The following is a 14,882-nucleotide window of genomic DNA, read 5'->3' on the forward strand; positions in this document are numbered from 1 at the left end:
CGACCATCTGGCATTTAAACACCATAACTATACAATAATGTTACCTGATATATTATCCTAAATAAATATCACTGCAACAGTTTTCTAATATATCCTAGAACTCTACTCTCATTATCTGTTTTTCCTATGGATTTTAATTTAATGATTTAATCTGTAAAATCAAAGCATAACAAGAAAGTTATTCAAAAGAGTTTCTTGGGACAAACCTTCAAGATGGTAGAGGAGTAAGATGTGGAGATCACCTTCCTCCCCACAAATACATCAAAAATACATCTACTTGTGGAATAACTCCTACAGAACACCTACTGAACCCTGGCAGAAGGCCTCAGAATTCCCGAAAGGAAACAAAATGCGCATGTACCTGGATAGGGTGAAAGAAAAAAAGAAAAACAGAGACAAAAGAATGGGGACAGGACCTGAACCTCTGGGAGGGAGTATTGAAGGAGGAAAGGTTTCCACACAGTAGGAAGCCCCTTCACTGGCAGAGATGAGGGTTGGGGAAGCTTTGGAGCCACGGAGGAGAGCACAGCAACAGGGGTGCAGAGGGTAAAGCGGAGAAATTCCCTCACAGGGGATCAGTGCTGACCAGCATTCACCAGCCTGAGAGGCTTGTCTGCTCACCCGCTGGGTCAGGTGGGGGCTGGGAGCTGAGGCTTGGGCTTCAGAGGTCAGATCAGAGGGAGAAGACTGGGGTTGGCTGCGTGAACACAGCCTGAAGGGGGCTAGTGCACCACAGCTAGCCGGGAGGGAGTCCGGGAAAAAGTCTGGAACCTCCTAAGAGGCAAGAGACCATTGCTTCAGGTGCGTGAGGAGAGGGGATTCAGAGCACAGCCAAAACAAGCTCCAGAGATGTGCAAGGGCCACGGCTATCAGTGTGGACACCAGAGTCAGGCATGAAATGCTTAGGTTGCTGCTGCAGCCACCAAGAAGCCTGTGTGCAAGTACAGGTCGCTCTCCACACCTCCCCTCCCAGGAGACTGTGCAGCCCACCATTGCCAGGATGAGCACACGGCACACCTCAGGCTGTTGCAATGTCATCCTGGCCTCTGCCACCTCAGGCTTTCCCCGCATGCCATAACCCTCCCTCCCCTCGGCCTGAGTGAGCCAGATCCCCTTAATCAGCTGCTACTTTAACCCCATCTGGTCTGAGCAAAGAACAGATACCCTCAGGCCACCCACATGCAGAGGCAGGACCAAATCAAAAGTTGAATCCTAGGACCTGTGCAAACAAGGAAGAGAAAGGGAAATTTCTCCCAGAAGCCTCAGGAGCAGGGGATTAAATATCAACAATCAACCTGATGTACGCTGTATCTCTGGAATACCTGAATAGACAATGAATCATCCCAAAATTGATGTGGTGGACATTGGGAGCAACTGTAGACTTAGGGTTTGTTTTCTGCATCAAGTTTGTTTCTGGTTTTATGTTTATCTTAGTTTAGCATTCAGTGTTTATTATCACTGGTAGATTTGTTTATTGATTTGGTTGCTCACTTCCATATATATATAAATATATATAGTTTTCCTTTTTCTCTTTTTGTGAGTGTATGTGCATGCTTCTTTGTGTGATTTTATTTGTATAGCTTTGCTTTTACCATTTGTCCTAAGGTTCTGTCTGTTCTTTTTTTTTTAGTATAGTTTTTAGTTCTTGTTATCATCAGTGGATTTTTTTTTTTTTTGGTTTGGTTGCTCTCTTCTTTCTTTCTTATTTCTTTTTTCTTATTACTTCTTAAATTTTAATTTTTAATAACTTTTAATAACTATTTAATTTTGTTTTATTGTTTTATTTCTTTCTTTCTATTTTTCTCTCTTTTCTTCTCAGCCGTGTGGCTGACAAGGTATTGGTGCTCTGGCTGGGTGTCAGGCCTGTGTCTCTGAGGTGGGAGCATGAGTTCAGGACATTGGTCAACCAGAGACCACCAAGCTACACATAATATCAAATGATGAACGCTCACGCAGAGATATCTATCTCAACACTAAGACACAGCTCCACTCAATGACCAGCAAGCTACCGTGCTGGACAGCCTAGGCCAAACAACTAGCAAGACAGGAACACAACCCTACCCTTAGCAGAGAGGCTGCCTAAAATCATAATAAGGTCACAGACACCCCCAAACACACCACCGGATGTGGTCCTGCCCACCAGAAAGACAAGATCCAGCCTCATTCCAAGGCTGGAATCTTGGAATGATCCAAGATTCCATCTTGTATCATTCCAAGATGATACAAAATCTTGGAAATAGAATGGAGAAAATACAAGAAAGGTTTAACAAGGACGTAGAAGAACTAAACAGCAAACAAACAATGATGAACAGCACAATAAATGAAATTTAAAATTCTGTAGAAGGAATCAAGAGCAGAATAACTGAGGTGGAAGAACGGGTAAGTGACCTGGTAGATAAAACAGTGGAAATAATTACCACAGAGCAGAATAAAGGCAAAACAATGAAAAGCATGGAGTACAGTCTCAGAGACCTCTAGGAAAACATTAAATGCACAGACATTAAAATTGTAAGGTTCCCAGACGAAGAGAAAAAGAGAGGGACTGAGAAAATATTTGAAGAGATTATAGTTGAAAACTTCCCTAACATAGGAAAGGGAACAGTCAATGAATTCCAGGAAGTTCAGAGAGTCCCATACAGGAAAAAACCAAGGATAAACACGAAAAGACACATATTAATCAAACTACCAAAAACTAAATAAAATGAAAAAAATAATAAGAGCAGAAAGGGCAAAACAGCAAATAGCATACAATGGAATCCCCAAAAGGTTAACAGCTGATCTTTCAGCAGAAACTCTGAAAGCCAGAAGGGAGTGGCAGGACATATTTACAGTGATGAAAGGGAAAAACCTACAACCAAGAATACTCTACCCAGCAAGGATCTCATTCGGATTTGACAGACAAATTAAAACATTTACAGACAAGTAAAAGCTAAGAGAATTAATCACCACCAAACTTACTTTACAATAAATGCTAAAGGAGCTTATCTAAACACAAGAGAAGAAAAGACCTACATTAACAAACCCAAAACAATTAAGAAAATGGTAATAGGAACATACATATCAATAACTACCTTAAATGTAAATGGATTAAATGCTCCAACCAAAAGACACAGACTGGCTGAATGGCTACAAAAACAAGAGCCGTATATATGCTGTATACAGGAAACCCATTTCAGACCTAGGGACACATACAGACTGAAAGTGAGGGGATGGAAAAAGATATTCCATGCAAATGGAAATCAGAAGAAAGCTGAAGGAGCAATTATCATATCAGAGAAATAGACTTTAAAATAAAGACTATTACAAGAGACAAAAAAGGACACTACATAATGATCAAGGGAACAATCCAAGAAGGGTGTAAATCTTTCTAAACCCAACATAGGAGCACCTCAATACATAAGGCAAATGCTAACAGCCATAAAAGGGGAAATTGACTGTAACACAATCATAGTAGGGGACTATAACACCCCACTTTCACGAATGGACACATCATCCAAAATGAAAATAAAACAGGAAACACAAGCTTTCAATGATACATTAAACATGATGGAAATGATATTTTTAGGACATTCCATCCAAACACAACAGAATACACTTTCTTCTCAAGTGCCCATGGAACATTCTCCAGGATAGATCATATCTTGGGTCACAAATCAAGCCTTGGTAAATTTAAGAAAATTGAGAACATATCAAGTATCTTTTCCATCCAGAGTGCTATGAGACTAGATATAAATTACAGGGAAAAATCTGTAAGAAATACAAACACATGGAAGCTAAACAATACACTACTTAATAACCAAGAGATCACTGCAGAAATCAAAGAGGAAATCAAAGAATACCTAGAAAAAAATGACAGTGAAATCATGACAATGCCAAACCTATGGGAGGCAGCAAAAGTAGTTCTAAGAGGGAAGTTTATAGCAATGCAATCCTACCTCAAGAAACAATAAACATCTCAAATAACAACCTAAACTTACACCTAAAGCAATTAGAGAAAGAAGAACAAAAAATCCCAAAGTTAGCAAAAGGAAAGGTATCATAAAGTTCAGATCAAAAATAAACAAAAAAGAGATGAAGGAAGCAATAGCAAAGATCAATAAAACTAAAAGCTGGTTCTTTGATAAGATAAACAAAATTGATAAACCATTAGCCAGACTCATCAAGAATAAAAGGGAGAAGACTCAAATCAATAGATTTAAAAATGAAAAAGGCGACATAAAGACTGACACTGCAGAAATACAAAGGATCATGAGAGATTACTACAAGCAACTATATGCCAATAAAATGGACAACCTGGAAGAAATGGACGAATTCTTAGAAAAGCACAACCTTCCGAGACTGAACCAGGAGGAAGCAAAAAATATAAACAGACAAATCACAAACACTGAAATTGAGACTGTGGTTAAAAACCTTCCAACAAAAAAAAGCCCAGGACCAAATGGCTTCATAGGTGAATTCTATCAAACATTTAGAGAAGAGCTAACACCTATCCTTCTCAAACTCTTCCAAAATATAACAGAGGGCGAAGCATTTCCAAACTCATTCTACAAGGCCACCATCATCCTGATACCAAAGCCAGACAAAGATGTCACAAAGAAAGAAAACTACAGGTCAATATGACTGAAGATCACAGATGCAAAAATCGTCAACAAAATACTAACAAACAGAATCCAAAAGCACATTAGAAGGATCATAAACCATGAGCAAGTGGGGTTAATTCCAGGAATGCAAGGATTCTTCAATATATGCAAATAAATCAATGTGATAAACCATATTAACAAACTGAATGAGAAAAACAGTATGATCAACTCAATAGATGCAGAAAAACTCTCGGCAAAATTCAACACCCATTTATGGTAAAAACCCCTCAGAAAGTAGGCATAGAGGGAATTAACCTCAACATAATAAAGGTCATATATGACAAACCCACAGCCAACATCATTCTCAGTGGTGAAAAACTGAAACCATTTCCAGTAAGATCAGGAACAAGACAGGGTTGTCCACTTTCACCGCTATTATTCAACATAGTTTTGGAATGTTTAGCCACAGCAATCAGAGAATAAAAAGAAATAAAAGAATCCAAATCGCAAAAGAATTAAAGATGTCACTGTTGGCAGAAGACATGACACTCTACATAGAATCCTAAAGATGTTACCAGAAAACTACTAGAGCTAATCAATGATTTTGGTAAAGTAGCTGGATAGAAAATTAATGCACAGAAATCTCTTGCATTCCTATACACTAATGATGAAAAATCTGAAAGAGAAATTACAGAAACACTTCCTTTTACCATTGAAACCAAAAGAATAAAATACCTAGGAATAAACCTACCTAAGGAGACAAAAGACCCATATGCAGAAAACTATTAGACACTTTTGAAAGAAATTACAGATGATACAAACAGATGGAGAGATATGCCATGTTCTTGGATTGGAAGAATAAGCACTGTGAAAATGACTATATGACACAAAGCAATCTACAGATTCAATGCAATCCTTACCAATGTCATTTTTCACCAAACCAGAACAAAAAAATTCACAGTCTGTATGGAAACACAAAAGACCCCAAATAGCCAAAAGAATCTTGAGAAAGAAAAATGGATCTGGAGGAATCAGGCTCCTAGACTTCAGACTATACTACAAAGCTACAGTAATCAAGATAATATGGTACTGACACAAAATAGAAATTTAGATAAATGGAACAGGATAGAAAGACCAGAGATAAACCCACACACATATGGTCACCTTATTTTTGATAAAGGAGGCACGAATATACAATGGAGGAAAGACAGCCACTTCAAAAAGTGGTGTTGTGAAAACTGGGCAGCTACAGGTAAAAGAATGATATTAGAACATTCCCTAACAGCATATACAAAAATAAACCCAAAATGGATTAAAGACCTAAATGTAAGGCCATACACTACAAAACTCTTAGAGGAAAACATAGGCAGAAGACTCTATCACATAAATCACAGCTAGATCCTTTTTGGCACCCCTGCTAGAGAAATGGAAATAAAAACAAATATAAACAAATGGGATGTAATGAAACTTAAAAGCTTTTGCACAGCAAAGGAAGCCATAAACAAGACGAAAAGACAACCTCCAGAATGAGAGAAAATATTTGTAAATGAAGGAACTGACAAAGGATTAATCTCCAAAATATACAAGGAACTCATGCAGCTCGATATTAAAAAAAAACCAAACAACCCAATTGAAAAATGAGCGGAAGATCTAATTATACATTTCTCCAAAGAAAATATACAGATTGCCAACAAACACATAAAGGATGCTCAACATCACTAATCGTTAGAGAAATGCAGATCAAAACTACAATGAAGTGTCACCTCACAGTGGTCAGAATGGCCATCATCAAAAAATCTACAAACAATAAATGCTGGAGACGGTGTGGAGAAAAGGGAACCCTCTTGCACTGTTGGTGGGAATGTAAATTGATACAGCCACTATGGAGAACAGTATGGAGGTTCTTTAAAAAACTAATAATAGAACTGCCACATGACCCAGCAATACCACTATTGAGCATATATCCTGAGAAAACCATAATTCAAAACGAGTCATGTACCACAGTGTTCATTGCAGCTCTATTTACAATAGCCAGGACATGGAAGCAACCTACATGCGCATCAACAGATGAATAGAAAAAGAAGATGTGGCACATATATACAATGGAATATTACTCAGCCATAAAAAGAAACGAAATTGACCTATTTGTGGTGAGGTGGATGGACCTAGAGTCTGTCATACAGAATGAAGTAAGTCAGAAAGAGAAAAACAAATACCGTATACTAACACATATATATGAAATCTAAAACACAACAAAAAAAATGTTTCTGAAGAACCTAGGGGCAGGGCAGGAATAAAGACGCAGATGTAGAGAATGGACTTGAGGATACGGGGAGGGGGAAGGGTAAGCTGGGACGAAGTGAGAGAGTGGCATGGACTTATATATACTACCAAATGTAAAGTAGATAGCTAGTGGGAAGCAGCCGCATAGCACAGGGAGATCAGCTCGGTGCTTTGTGACTACCTAGAGAGGTGGGATGAAGAAGGTGGGAGGGAGACGCAAGAGGGAGGAGATATGGGGATATATGTATACGTATAGCTGATTCACTTTGTTATAAATCAGAAACTAACACAGCATTGTAAAGCAATTATACTCCAATAAAGATGTTAAAAAAAAAAAGAGTTTCTTGGATGTACAGAGTATTAGAATAATATGTACCTGTGTGCTAAGTATTCTGAAAAGGTAATTTCCATCTTGTTTGCCCATATTTCTGAAACATTATACATTCCTTTTGATGTAAATATTTCATATTATATCGTGGAGATATAGAAACCCTTAATTAATAAGTGGGTGGATGTAAATTGAGATCTTTCTTGGAAACAATTTAGCAATTTGTATCAGGTCTCTTAGAAATTTATCTAGGGATTTATTCTTAGGAAATAATTATAAATGTGTAACAAACTTTATACAAGGATGTCAGCTGCAATACTATTTACAAAAATAAAAACTTGGAAATAGCTCAAATGTTGGAAGGCTATATAACATGCCAATAATGATTATTTCTGGTAGCTGGGATTTGGAATAAATTTTATTTTCTTCCTTTTGCTTTTTTATCTTATTAATATTCTCCAATGAATATTTATTATTTTATAAACAGAAATGGAAATATTCACTCTAATTCATGCGCTAGCTCCTCTTCTCTTGATTCCTGTTTGAAATGCCCTTGGCATAAGGTGATTTAATAGTTCCCAGTCTTGACTTCTAATTCTTAACTCACAGTGATGTGTTCCGGGGGTTGTTGGCAGGGGAGAGAACTTGACTAAATCCTATAAAATCCCTGAACCTCATTGCCTTGTCAATAAAGTTGGCATAATAATAACTTATATGGCTATATATAAACACCTAAACCATATCTTGATGTCCCTTCTAATAGTAAGATCTTAGATCCTATGAAATCACGGAAAAAAATCACAATTCAAGGAATGTGAGGAAAAGATTGTTAGCATTAATGTAAGACATCTGACAGCATTAGAGTAAATCCCTATTCATCATTTAAAGAAACATTTTTTTGTCAGACCCAGAGTTTGATTTACCATGAAGCTAATTTACACTGGATGTGCCTTAATATATTCACATGGATTTAGGTATATGCAGAATTTGAACACATAAGATATTTTAACCACAATCTGCTATGATGACTGCCTTTTTCCACTCCAAATTTCCTTCACATGTCCCCTTCCATCAGGTGGTACTGGAGTGGCTGTGCATTTTGGGAATATAACTGAAGGGGAGTTGAATTTGGAATATGCCATTTTAACTGCAACGTCTAAAGAAGATTTGAAATGTTTCAACAAAACACATGAGAAACTATAGACTCTTGATTTAGACATCTATAAAGGATACATTTTTATCATCTTAAAATTTATGTACTAAAGAAAATTCAAATTAAAAAAACAAGAAAATAGAGTGATGACATAATAGAAATTACTTGGATATCATGAAGTTAATTATTAATATCCTCTTGGCTTTTTTGATAATTCAATTAAAAAGGAATGAATCATGATCACATTGAAAAAATATTTAAATTTCTTGCTGATTTGATGTGAATTTCTTATACTGATAAAAGTAACGAAAACCTCAAAATCCATCAGTAAAACAAAGTCATTGGTTACAAACTGGATAATCAGTGCTGTCAATTCTAAGATTACTTCAAAGTTGTTGCTGAACAGGAAAACTTGAAAAGCCCTTGAAATCTTACATCTGACATATGAAAAATATTTTATAAAAGTTTCCTAAATTTGACAGCAATCCGAAAGTTTATATGGCATTGTCAATAATGAGTTATAAAACTGAAAGGAACTTATTGAGATTATCAAAACTTCTAAAACAGGAACTAACTATATTATGATACTGATTAATCTCCTTATTCTCTGTATAGAAATTATTGCAAAATTATTTTCGTATGTGCAGATCACTGATTATGCAGCCAAAAAGCACAAGTTAAAAGTATTTACATAAGTGTGTAAGATAGTTAATAAAAATGTTCTGATTCTTTTTTCTGAATTTTGTCATATATATATTTGATGTATTTTCTGAAATGTGTAATTTATTACAAGTTAATTTATCATTCTGAGTAACTATTAGCTTTTGTGCTTAATTTATGTATTTAATTGTAATTGACAATTTTTTCTTAAAGATGATCCCCCCAAATCATGTAAGCTACAGGTCTCAAAAACCTGGATCTGCTCATCATCATACAACCTTATTTTCTGTCATTCATTCTTCAGGTTGAAATAGAAAAATGTGGAGAGTCTATGATCACATTGTTGACTAGACCACAATAAATGTACCAATAAAAGGAGAATCATTTACTTCGTTAGTGATTTCCCTATTCAGCATTGCTAATTCCCTAAAAAAAATGTAGTAAAGACAAATTGCTGGAACTGCTGATGCATCTTTTCCCTTAAAATCCTGAAAACAAAAAATTAACAAGCCAAAACCAGTATCTTTTATGTTTTCCATTTTAAAATGACCAAGGCTGCTTAGAGTGCAAAGTTATTTAGCATTGGGGATTTATTTTGTAATAAATTGTATATAAAACCAGAAGTGTAAATGTTAAGAAATGTCATGGTAACTGAAGTATATGAGACTGTGCTACATGTTAATAAAAACACAGTTGCTGATGGTTCATTAAAATTGATTAAACATTGTAACTTTGGAACACACATTGGGATTTAGTTCAAGCAGTTGCATTCTTTATGACATATGATTTTTCCCTCATCAGTGCACTTTGGTTTCTTTTATAGTGAGATTTTCAACAACTGCTTTAAATATTATATCTTCCATTTTTCCAGAGGTGATGACTGCATCTAAAAAAAAAGAAAACTGATTCTTACATGTATTCCGACAATTATAGAAGAGTAGCTCAAGGTTTGACAATTATAAAGTCTCTCAGATTCTGTTTGAAAGCACTAGAGCAATATAAATATGAAAGAAAATGCCTTAAAAATACTCTGGGTTTGTGTTTTGGTTTTCAGTTAATTTATTATACGAGGGCTTTAAATTTCTATATGCATGTACGCAGACTTTTTCTTATGCCACACTAAAAGAGATCACTCTATAATAGAGCAAAGACTTTGATACAAATACTTAGAACTCAAGAGGGTGAATATTTTACTTCTGTGATAAGTATACATAACTTTGCTTAAAGTGTGACTCTTCATTTGTATATTTAATAACTTTATGAAATAACTCATATATGGACCCACCTCTAACACTTGTGGGGCCTGGAGCAAGAGTACAAATAAAGGCCCACATATCTTATATATAAATATATTTATAATTTATAAATCAATCTAACAAATACATCATCATAATGACAAAATTTTAAAATGTGTAGAGGAAAATGTGTGACTGAAGGTGGGCAAAATATCAAAGCTGACCACATTTATCATTATTGTGATGTTGGGTCAGCTAATGTTTGGATTAGTAATATATACCTAATACATAAATTATATTTTATTTCATAACATTTGTTTTTCTTTATTTCAGTATAATCACTACATTGTAATTAAGTTTTCACATAATTTGTTGGCTGTTGACACTCATGATCTAAAGAATTAAAAAATAAAATGATATTGTATTCATAGTGTACAAATTTTGAATATATTTTATCAAAATATAAATAAGAAGTAAATGTATATAATAAACAGTTCAATGTAGTTTTCATATATAGTTGAAACAAATTATTTTTCATGTAAAAATTCACAATATTTATTATACTTAAATGACAACAAATTATATTTAATGAATAGTAAAAATTTAAATCAAATATATATGAATAAAGCTGAAGTTTTATAGCTTTTGCAAATTAAGTAAATTTTATTACCTCTCTTTGTAAGTAAAACTATTCACAATTCTACTAGTCAAAGTATATCAACTAATACATTTAATTTGTTATTTATATTTACACAATTACAAATTTGAGAATTATGTCAATTATTTAATATTGCAAAATCTTCCTCAGCTGCCTTGTGTTAATATCATGTTAATATGTGAATATGTCCAAAGCTATACATTTGAACATGCACTGACGCAATAATATGGACACTCAGAGCTACTGGGAATTTATGCTTTATTTTGTACGAATCTACTATATTTATGATATCTGAGAAGAAATATTTTACTACGTACTTTTTATTGAGTTTATTCAAATAAGAACACCACCAAGATCATAATAGACATACTGGACACAGGCTAAAGATTTGAAAAGACATTTCACCCAAAAGGAAATATAAAAAGCAAACAAAAATATGGATTTTTTTTCATTTGACTGGTAATAAGAGTAGTAATCATTACAATAAAAGCAGTGTTATTCTACTATTAATTTTTTTAATTAATATTTTGTAAAAGCCTGATAATGGGAGACTATGTAGAGAAAGTGGCATATTCACACTTTTCTGGTGGTGGGGTAAATTAGGACAATTATTCTGGATAGCAATTTGAAATTTTCAACAGTTCAAGGGACACAAAATCACTCATATCCTATCTTCTGATAATCTTGTCTCAAGGAATCGTTCTAAGAAATGTATTCAAAAAAGAAGACAAAAATCCCTATACAAAGATTTATATATATATTTGTATTAGAATACTGGAGACAACAATAATGGTTCCACATAGGGGAAGCAATAAGTAACTATGCTACATCAAATGTGTAAAATATCTATTAAGGCAATAAATAAAAAACTGTAGCAAATGAAAGAAATATTTTCTAAGTGAAGAAACAGCACAAAATTGAAGGCACAGTATGCTTAAGTACTGTAAAATATTCATACATATGGCTAAAGACTTGCCAGGGAACAGAGTCTTAAAAATAGCTCTAAGAATATGTGCAATTTTTTTTTCTTTTCTAACTTTCTTGACAATATAAATAATTTCATTTTAACTTGCATTTTGGTAAACCTAGTTAACATAGCATTGCCTATTATTTCAATATGCCTAGTGACAACCCAGAAAACATCCTGCTCCCCAGTCTTCTCTTCATAACTCTCTGTCAAAAATCCCAAACCTGGATAAAACCAAATATCCACTATCTCTGCACCTACACAGAGGCTCATTGCTGACAGATGAAACAATAGCACAAGGATTTTAGTAGGACTCTGAATTAATGATCACCAAACCTCGAGTCAGCTTCCAAACACTCTGGTCATTTTAATTATGTATTTTTTTTTCCCTCACGTGGCCCTCCCATAAACTACAATGGTTATTTCTAAATTAACCCCATTGACTTCCACTATCTGACCTCTCCTCCTCCTCACTCACTTTCAGCAGTTTTTTTTCCCAGGGAAAATACAAGCCATCTAATAGGAATTCTCTCAACTTCCATACATCACTTTTAAAAGCCTACCTGAATCTAAGATGTAGCATAGAATAATGCTATATTAGGAACATAAACTCAGAAGCTAGACCTCTTGTGTCTGAAGCCTAGCATTATCACTTACTAGCTGTATAATTTTGGGAAAACTATAAAACCTCTCTCCCATTCTGTCTCCTCACCAGTAAGATAGGGTTAATAACAATCTAATATAGGATTGTTACAACAATATTATAAGAATTTTTCCTTATGAATATGTAAGAATGGTATCTAGCATATAATAATGATTCAATAAATACTAGTTATTATTATCTGAACCCTTCCTTTTTACCTTTCCTTTTTATTAAAATGCATAAATAACCCTTTCCTTTGAAGTGTGATTGAACTCCATCATCTCATAGCTGTTCAAAAACAACACAGCAAGAAATTTCCTTTTTGTTACCATATTTTCAACCACTTCATCCATACAGACTTTTTTCATTGGTATTTATATATGCTTAGATATCTTCCCTTTACAACTAAATTTCTCAAAATAATTGTTTCTACCAGTAGTTCTCAAACTTTAGCATATGTTAGAATCAATTAGAGGGCTTGTTAAAACAGATTTTGGGGCCCACCCTCAGAATTTCTTATTCAGTCAGTCAGGTGGGACCAGAGAATTTGCATTACTAGCAAGATTTTGGGTGATGTGTCTGCTACTGGTTCAGAGACCACACTATGGGAACTTATAGTCTATACACTCACCCCACATACTCTTACCTCTCACAGATTTCACTTCAGCTCATTGTTAGAACTGGTCCATGTTAGATGATCAATGACTAAAACTGGTCTAATATGGTCAGCAATGACTAGAACTGGCCTGTATATGGTATCCAAATTGCATTTTGGATACTTATTTGCAACAATTATCACTCACTTTCCTTTTTTGTCCTAGAGAAAATGTATTGTGAATTTTCATCCTACATTTTATGAGACATAATTGAAAACAAATCAACCATAACTCCCAGATTACGTTGACATCAAAAACACAAAAATAGCAACAGCCTTCCTGGGCTCCAGATGAACAAAAGCAACTGGAATACATAATAATAACATGAAAGACCAAAAAAAAAAACAATTATGGCATTCTCAGTGCTTTGGACACCATACCTATAGAGTGGGAATCAAAATTATTCTTTTTTCATAAGTCTACCAGGTTATATTGATGCAAATGGGACCATACTTTGAAAAATCATGACTATCAAGATAAAACCATGGGGCTTCTCTGGTGGCGCAGTGGTTGAGAGTCTGCCTGCCCATGCAGGGGACACAGGTTCATGTCCCAGTCCAGGAAGATCCCACATGCCGCGGAGCGGCTAGGCCCATGAGCCATGGCTGCTGAACCTGCGCGTCCAGAGGCTGTGCTCCACAACAGGAGAGGCTACAACAGTGAGAGGCCCGTGTACCGCAAAAAAAATAAAAATAAAAATAAAAATAAAACCAAAAGTGTTAATTTGATTTAAGAGCCTGTAAAAGATCCAGATCCAGCACATTGATGACTTTGTAAAGTATCTGTTCAAAACTTTTGCCCATTTGTCTATGGTAAGTCTTTTTTCTCATTAAATTGTAATAATATTTCATATATTTGAGTATGGGTCCTTTGTCACATGTATATGCTATGAATATCATTTCCCACACTGTGAATGAGGTTTTTTTTTTCTTTTACTTTTTTAATGGTTTCGTTAGATGAGGAGAAGTTCTTAGTTTTAATATAGTCCAATTTGCCATTTTTAATTTAATAGTACTTTTTGTATATTAAGAAATATTTGCTTCTTCTAATGTCAGGAAGATGTTCTGTGATTTCCTCTATAAGAGTTATGAATTTATCATTCATAATTATATATTAAGTCTTTAGGAACAGATTTTGTTGTGTGGCAGTGATTCTCGTACGCTTTAGACTCAGAAATCATTTATAGTCTTAAAACTTAGTGAAGGCTGCAACAAGCTTTTGTTTACATGGGCTATATCTATTGATACTTATCATAATAGACAATAATAATGAGAAAATTTAAGAATATTTATTTAATAATTTGATTGATATTATAAACTTACATGTTAATGTTATTAATGTATCTAATGAAAAATAATTATAGTTTTCAAAAGAAAGAGCCTATTTACTGAGAAGAGTAAAGTTGTTTCTTACACTTTTACAAAACTTTTCAATACATAACAGTAGAAAGCAGCTGGATTCTCCAATCTGTTATGCTATGTTGTTTTGGTTGAAGTTTCTGAAGAAAATTTAATCTCACACAGACTGTAGTTGGAAAAAGAAAAAGTATCATATTGATTTTTTAAGATAATTGTGGGCTTTCTTTGTACTACACTTGACAAGTGGTAGTTTCTTAAAGGTTAGCTGTAATATACAATCTTAAAAAATATCAATGAACTTTTTGTACTGTTACTTTATTTTCTTGTTTGTTTTAAATTAAGATTTAATTGACTGTACTGT

Source organism: Delphinus delphis, chromosome X (assembly GCF_949987515.2).
Source record: "Delphinus delphis chromosome X, mDelDel1.2, whole genome shotgun sequence".
NCBI classification, from domain to species: domain Eukaryota; kingdom Metazoa; phylum Chordata; class Mammalia; order Artiodactyla; family Delphinidae; genus Delphinus; species Delphinus delphis.